We start from the raw sequence: 8,253 nt of genomic DNA, 5'->3' as shown, positions 1-8,253 counted from the left end.
GCATTCTTTTGTGTTTCTGCCATATTTACTGCTGATACAAATGTCAATGTGGCTTTGGGTCAGTGACAAAGTGATGTCCTTCAAATGGTTTTGATTGGGAATAACTGAAACCGAAAGTAAAGTAAACATCAATGTTATGATATTAGTTAAACATGAGATTTCAGTTTGGCTTGTCGTGACGGTTTAAAACTGACTCATTGCGCATATCAACTATCTCCCGATGCCGAGTCATGAGGGCCTTCATTGTGTCGTGTGATACGGGGCTCTTTGTGTTTTAGGCCACTGAGCATCGGGGCGTTGCGGGAAAGCCGTTTGAATGCACGATGAGGCACAGTGTGGAAACTTCTAGGCCAGAATATATCCCGACGAGGGCGGCAATATTTACGCAAAGAGTCAATTTCTCTAGCTTCTCTAAGTGGTTGTATCGGAATCATTGCTTAAAAAGGGACCCTGAAGTGGCTCTGTGATTCATTTAAAGGCTCAGCTTGTCGCCGGAAAGAGCATAAAGCTTAGGGGAATTAAAAATCCCACAGAGATAAACTGCACTTCACTGGCCTTGGATGGGAGAAAACGTCTTGGGACAGCGAGAGATCATTTGCAGCACATTTATGACAATATTATACCGCAAAAACTCTTAAGCACGTCTACAAAGAAGATACCAGTTTTGTCGCGGTCCACTTACAAGAACTGTCCTTCAAAAACATTAACTCCTATTCCATACTTTTTAAATCGTGTCTAATAATGGTTTGGATTATAGATGTCCGATAATATCGGCAGTAAGATATTATCGGCCGATAAATGCTTTAAAATGTAATATCGGAAATTATCGGTATTGGTTTCAGTGTTTCCCATAAACTGCCAAGATACCTGTGGCGGTGGGGGCGTGGCTATGGGCGTGGTCACATGACATCATCGAGTCATTTGCATAATTTACTACAATGATATGATTTTCTCTAAAAAGGCTCAAAAAATGTATACTTACTAATTAATAATAACAGTTTTGTTTTAAACGTCCATCCATCCATCCATCCATCCATTTTACAATATAATTACAACACTTTATGTACATATTTATATGCAGATTTGAACAATAAGTTATTCACTGAAATATATTTATTAATTGTGGTTCTTACAAAAAATATATCTTATAAAATATAAAAGCTAAAATGTGTCTTAAAGCTCTGCCCCTTTAATTAGTGCCTACTAAATAATTTAATTTTAGCCTACTACTACAACCATATTATTTACCAGCAACATAAAGTGAAACAGAGGCAGAGGTGTCCTGCCACAGTCAGTAACAAATAAACAGAAAACAGTAGTGGTCAAATACAAATAAGGCAACAAGAGAAGTATCCTACACTTCTCTTTTGTAAAGTAAATCTGAACAGCCTATATGGGCATCTACATCAACTATATGATTTTCCTGAGAAGCTGGACAGGACAAAAAAATAATAATAAAATAAATTAAAAAATTGATTTTTATTTTTTATTTGTGGCGGACGTAATTATTTTGTGGCGGGCCGCCACAAATAAATGAGTGTGTGGGAAACACTGGGTTTCAAAAAGTAAAATGTATGACTTTTTAAAACGCCGCTGTACGGAGGGGTACACGGACGTAGGGAGAAGTACAGAGCAGTTGCGTCTCCCAGTCATACTTGCCAACCCTCCCGATTTTCCCGGGAGACTCCCAAATTTCAATGCCCCTCCCGAAAATCTCCCGGGGCAACCATTCTCCCGAATTTCTCCCGATTTCCACCCAGACAACAATATTGGGGGCGTGCCTTAAAGGCACTTCCTTTGCGTGCCGGCCCAATCACATAATATCTACGGCTTTTCACAAAAGTGAATGCCATGCATACTTGGTCATCAGCCATACAGGTCAGACTGAGGGTGGCCGTATAAACAACTTTGACACTGTTACAAATATGTGCCACGCTGTGAACCCACACCAAACAAGAATGACAAACACATTTCGGGAGAACATTCGCACTGTAACACAACAGAACAAATACCCAGAACCCCTTGCAGCACTAACTCTTCCGGGACGCTACAACCCCCCGCTAACCCCTACCCCGCCCACCTCAACCTTCTGATGCTCTCTCAGGGAGAGCATGTCCAAAATTCCAAGCTGGTGTTTTGAGGCATGTTAAAAAAAATAATGTACTTTGTGACTTCAATAATAAATATGGCAGTGCCATGTTGGCATTTTTTTCCATAATTGAGTTGATTTATTTTGGAAAACCTTGTTACATTGTTTAATGCATCCAGCGGGGCATCACAACAAAATTAGGCAAAATAATATGTTAATTCCACGACTGTATATATCGGTATCGGTTGATATCGGAATCGGTAATTAAGAGTTGGACAATATCGGAATATCGGATATCGGCATAAAAGCCATTGTAAGACATCTATATTTTAACTTGTGTCTAATAATGGTTTGGATCGGATTGGATCCGGCCACAACATTTCCATTCACATCGTTTCCAACCCTTAGTTTTAAAAAAAATGCCAAAAGGGGATAACAAGGAGATGGTCATTTTAAAGACCTCAGTTTATAGACACCGTCACACACTGACAAAGAGTGCTCAAAGTGGAACCTCACTTTTTTGAGACACAAGAACACTTTTTCTTGCGTTCTAATATGTAACAATTGGTCCAACCAATAGGTGGCTAGCATACTTGCCAACCTTGAGACTTCGATACCGGGAGGTGGGGGGGTGCGGTCGGGGTGGGGCGGGGATGTGGTGGGGGCGTGGTTAATAGGGGAGTATATTTACAGCTAGAATTCACCAACTCAAGTATTTCATATATATATATATATATATATATATATATATATATATATATATATACATATATATACATATATATATGTATATGTATGTGTGTATATATATATATATATATATATATATATATATATATATATATATTTATTTTATTATACATATAAATAAAATAAATACTTGAATTTCAGTGTTCCGGGGGCTATCCAGTAGATGGCAGTATTGTCCTGTTTAACTTCTCCTCCGTTCATGACTCGGCCACCGTGTTCAATGGAGAAGTCTGTTCAACAAAATGTACAGGCAACATAATTACATACCCCTTCCCCTTCGAACTGTCCTGGATGAACTGAAATTCTTGTTTCCATTCGTTTTCGAACTTGCGAGCGTATTTCTTCATCTTGCTCGTCGACGGCGTCGCCATGTCTGTAACTTCCTCGTTCTTCTGCTTCGTCTCCTTGTTGTGTGCGTAGTTGTGCACTCTACTCTCTAAAAGCCGTAGTGTTATGACGTAATTGGGCAGGCAAGCTGTTTATATTGTGGGAAAGCGGACGTGAGAACAGGCTGTCCCCACTCAGGTCCGCATTGAGCTGGAGGGGGCGTGGCCTCCAGCTCCCGCTGAATACCGGGAGTCTCCCGCTAAAAACGGGAGGGCTGACAAGTATGGTGGCTAGCAAAGCAGCTCACAGCGGCAAACTATTGTCTCAAAATCAGTCTAAAAATGCATCCAAAAACCGCCAACAATGGTTAATTTACGTTCCGTAACCTGCATAATAACCAAGCTGTAGCGACATTGTTATTGTAAGAGCGAACACCCAGGAACTATTTTTCTAGCGCAGCAACACATCGACGGATTGCTACGGTATCAGCAAGAGGAAAGGTAGCTTCTGCGCCAGCAACTGTATGGCTTTTGAGTTCGTAATGCACAACACAATGCGATAAGACACCAAACTGTACTGACTGAAATACATGAACAATCATATTGCAGTATCTGTTAAATCTTAGCTCTCTTGTACACAGCTAATTCGACAGTGTATGTAGTTGTTAGGGTTGGGCGATATGGCCTTTTTTTAATATCTCAATATTTTTAGGCCATGTCACGATACACCATATATGTCTGGATATTTTGCCTTCGCCTTGAATGAACACTTGATGCATATAATCACAGCAGTATGATGATTCTATGTGTCTACATTAAAACATTCTTGTTCATACTACATTAATATTTGCTCATTTTAAACTTTCATGCTGAGAGGGAAATCACAACTAAGTCAATTTAGCAAAACTGTATTTATTAAACAGTTATTAAGCAGTGGCACAAACATTCATGTCATTTTCAAAACAGAAAGTGCAAGATTGTCAGAGACATTTTAAAACAAGCTATTAGTGCCCTTTTGTGCATGACGTCACTAAGATGACTTATCAAAACAACACTAAATTGAAGTGCACTTTTTGTACAGAACACCACTACAATATTATTTAAAAAAAATAAAGTGCACTTTTGTGCATGATGTCACAAAGATGACATATCAAAACAACACTAAATTAAAGTGCACTTTTTGTACAGAACGCCACTACTATAGTTTAAAACAAATAAAGTGCACTTTTGTGCATGATGTCACACAAGATATTTCAATAAGTGTCAAATAAAAATGAGCTGCATAATAGGAAATCAAATAGTGTGGTAGGTTCCTGCGGACGTTATATTCTTCTGTTGTTGACTATTTTTTTCATACGGTGTTGATGTGGAAATGGTTGCCTCGGCATTTTGTTGGCGTGGCACCGACGGAGATGTTGACATGCGGAGTTTAAAGCACTCTTCATTCTCTAGCGGGTGACTTTTCAAATGATGTTACATATTATCAGTAATGCTACTTTTTGTAGCAACGCTTTTGCCCCACACTTGACAAATTACGGTTGACTGCTCGTCATCTTACTGCTTGAAGCCAAACCACCGCCAGACGATGGACCCCCTGCTGTTTTTCTTGGGAATTAATTCTTCTTTCATTTGTTTCCAGATTTGCACCTTCTTTCTCTCGTATTACCACTCGCACCACAGCTAACGTAACCCATGCCGCTACCTCTGTGCTCCGCGAGGGCGTATACGTATGTGACCAATGTTCCCTCTAAGGTGCAATTGCGCACTGCTCAAGCGTCCTCTGCTCACGGCAAATTTGTGCCACGCACAAAATCAAATAAAAAAATAAGTGCATAACAATTTTCGACACACGGACACGACAGAGAAAACTGTTTTCGTCATCATTGTTCAAATATTGTAACGTCTGTCGAGACGCTTTGAGGACATGAATTCCATCCATCACTTTACTGAGCAAAACTCTTTATTGTCGGCCATAAACACATCACTACGGAGCCCCCTAAAGGGACATGGGAATTTATATATATATATATATATATATATACACATATATATATATATATATATATATATATATATACATATATATATATATATATATATATATATATATATACATATATATATATATATATATATATATATATATATATATATATATATATATATATATATATATATATATATATATATATATATATATATATATATATATATATAAATATATACATATGTATAAGCATGTATATATATACTCTACCGTTTAAAAGTTTGGGGTCACATTGAAATGTCCTTATTTTTGAAGGAAAAGCACTGTACTTTTCAATGAAGATAACTTTCAACTAGTCTTAACTTTAAAGAAATACACTCTATACATTGCTAATGTGGTAAATGACTATTCTAGCTGCAAATGTCTGGTTTTTGGTGCAATATCTACATAGGTGTATAGAGGCCCATTTCCAGCAACTATCACTCCAGTGTTCTAATGGTACAATGTGTTTGCTCATTGGCTCAGAAGGCTAATTGATGATTAGAAAACCCTTGTGCAATCATGTTCACACATCTGAAAACACTTTAGCTCGTTACAGAAGCTACAAAACGGACCTTCCTTTGAGCAGATTGAGTTTCTGGAGCATCACATTTGTGGGGTCAATTAAACGCTCAAAATGGCCAGAAAAAGAGAACTTTCATCTGAAACTCGACAGTCTATTCTTGTTCTTAGAAATGAAGGCTATTCCACAAAATTGTTTGGGTGACCCCAAACTTTTGAACGGTAGTGTATATATATATATTATATTACTGTAACTTGTTCTTAAAAATAGTAGTTATTTTGTTTGTCAAATTTAGTGTTTGTGTGTATATATGTATACTGTATATATTTATGTGTGTTTCTTCCTATACAGTATACATGTATATATATATATATATATATATATATATATATATATATATATATATATATATATATATATATATATATATATGCATATACATACATACACATATATATATATTATATATACACATATAAATTATGTGGGTAGATATTTGCTCTAAAAAGGGTATTTCAACAAGTAAACAGTACAGTAGGTAGTTGATGTTGATATATGTAATGCACATAAGGGTATTCTAGTCAGATGCGCGTGTGTAAATATGCGATGTGTAAAGATCAAAATATTACGTACGTCGTATCACTTTTTGTCAGGCAATATTACATTTAATGACAATTTTACATAAATGAATACATCCAAACACGTTGTACATATTTATTATGTGCAGGAAGAAATAACAGTTACAATTGTGTGTGTATCTTCTAAGCAAGAAAGAAGTTTGATCACATCAACATGGGACTAACTGACACACTCCGCTTCCCTGCAGGTCCGCAAGCCACGCCCACCCCCCACAGCCACAGAAGAGGAAAACTGTCCTTTCATGATAACGGGCATGATAACGTCTTAAATAATGTCAAACACGTAGCGTTACAATAACCAGGAAGATAAAGTGTTTGTCTCACACCTACTAATCAAGCATTCACATTTTACCACAACACACATGGGGGAAAGTCCTATCTGGAAATACAGCCATATTAACTCCTAAACTGCCATTTTAACACACACTAAACCATCAGCACGCATCCAATGCTTTCTCGTGGCCACGAGAAACTTTTTATAAAAAAAAATAAAATTTAAAAAAAATATTAATTTTTTTTTTTTTTTTTTTTTTTTTATAAAAAGTTTCTCGTGGCCACGAGAAAGTTTCTCGTGGCCACGAGATACTTTCTCGTGGCCACGAGAAAGTATCTCGTGGCCACGAGATACATGTCTAAAAAAAAAAAAATTCCCATGTCCCTTTAGGGGCTCCGTACATCACCAAAACATTAGTAAAAAAAATTATATCTAGCAAAATTGGTCATTTTCTGCAGTACAAACCAGACCAAAAGCAACTTTGTTATATCAACAGCAGCCGCTCGCTCTTTCTCACTTGCGCCAACACATGCACATATGGCACTTAGCCAGTGATGCGTTTACAGCCACACAAAAAGTCGGGCAACTCCAACACCACACCTAAAGTGTAATACCAGGTCGTTACACTATGATTTACCAATCAAATGTGAACTTACTCTAGTGTCATTTATTAGGAATCTTAATTTATAAATATTAATAATGAAATGCTGTTAGTATATTAAATAAATACTAATACAAATATATTTTTTACAAACAGGAAGTTGCAGGAATGTACACATGATCCCCTGCTTACATCTCATTGTGCAACATGAGAATGTTTTAATGGGAACTAAATGGAATGTCTGAAAGGGGTACACATTATTTCCAAAGCAGGACCTCCACCCAGACAAACAATACAAGTACACAGTTCATGAAAAACAATATTTTTTTGTTATTGTCATTGTAAGTGGGCCTAAACGCTTATATAAGAAATGGAAATGACTGCTGTCATTTCATTATAATAATAAGAGAATGTTGTCTGTCTATCTGTGTTGGCCCTGCGATGAGGTGGGGACTTGTCTAGGGTGTACCCGCCTTCCGCCCGAATGCAGCTGAGATAGGCTCCAGCACCCCCCGCGACCCCGAAAGGGACAAGCGGTAGAAAATGGATGGATGGAGATTGAACTTGTTATTTAGTCAGGTTTGGGACAGGTGTGCTGCTGGTGTAGCCACAGTGTGCACGTCTGATGTTGCTCACATGGGCTCCACTGAATGCTCAGGGAGTTTTTGCGTTTGCTCACACACATGAAAAATTAGAGGGAACATTGCATGTGACGTATGTAAGAAGGTGCGCTTGTTTTGTCTCTCTGTGAGAAGGAGAGTCAATAAAGAGTGAGACACGCCTGTAGTGTAATGCCCGCAGTTAAAAGCAACTGTGTGAGAACGTATACTCGAATATCACGATATAGTCATTTTCGATACCGCACAGAGACAAACCCGCGATATATCGAGTACATCGATATATCGCCCAGCCCTAGAAGTTGTACTATCACTCCTGATGTGCTGCATGTATCATGATCACTATTACATTACACTCTATGGTCTATTTGGTCCAGCTGGCCGAGGACGTTTCCAGTTGATTTTGGGA

General features: G+C 37.7%; 1 protein-coding gene across 2 annotated transcripts in view; it reads right to left on the bottom strand.

The window, feature by feature from the left end:
* LOC133659852 (inactive phospholipase C-like protein 2) overlaps positions 1–8,253 on the bottom strand; it is a 137,092-nt gene that overhangs the window by 73,961 nt on the left and 54,878 nt on the right. The gene's annotated exons all lie outside the window — the stretch shown is intronic.

This window comes from Entelurus aequoreus, linkage group LG11, assembly GCF_033978785.1.
Source record: "Entelurus aequoreus isolate RoL-2023_Sb linkage group LG11, RoL_Eaeq_v1.1, whole genome shotgun sequence".
In the NCBI taxonomy this organism is placed as follows: domain Eukaryota; kingdom Metazoa; phylum Chordata; class Actinopteri; order Syngnathiformes; family Syngnathidae; genus Entelurus; species Entelurus aequoreus.
The sequence above is the reverse complement of the archived record's forward strand: the minus strand, read 5'-3'. Positions and strand labels throughout refer to the sequence as shown.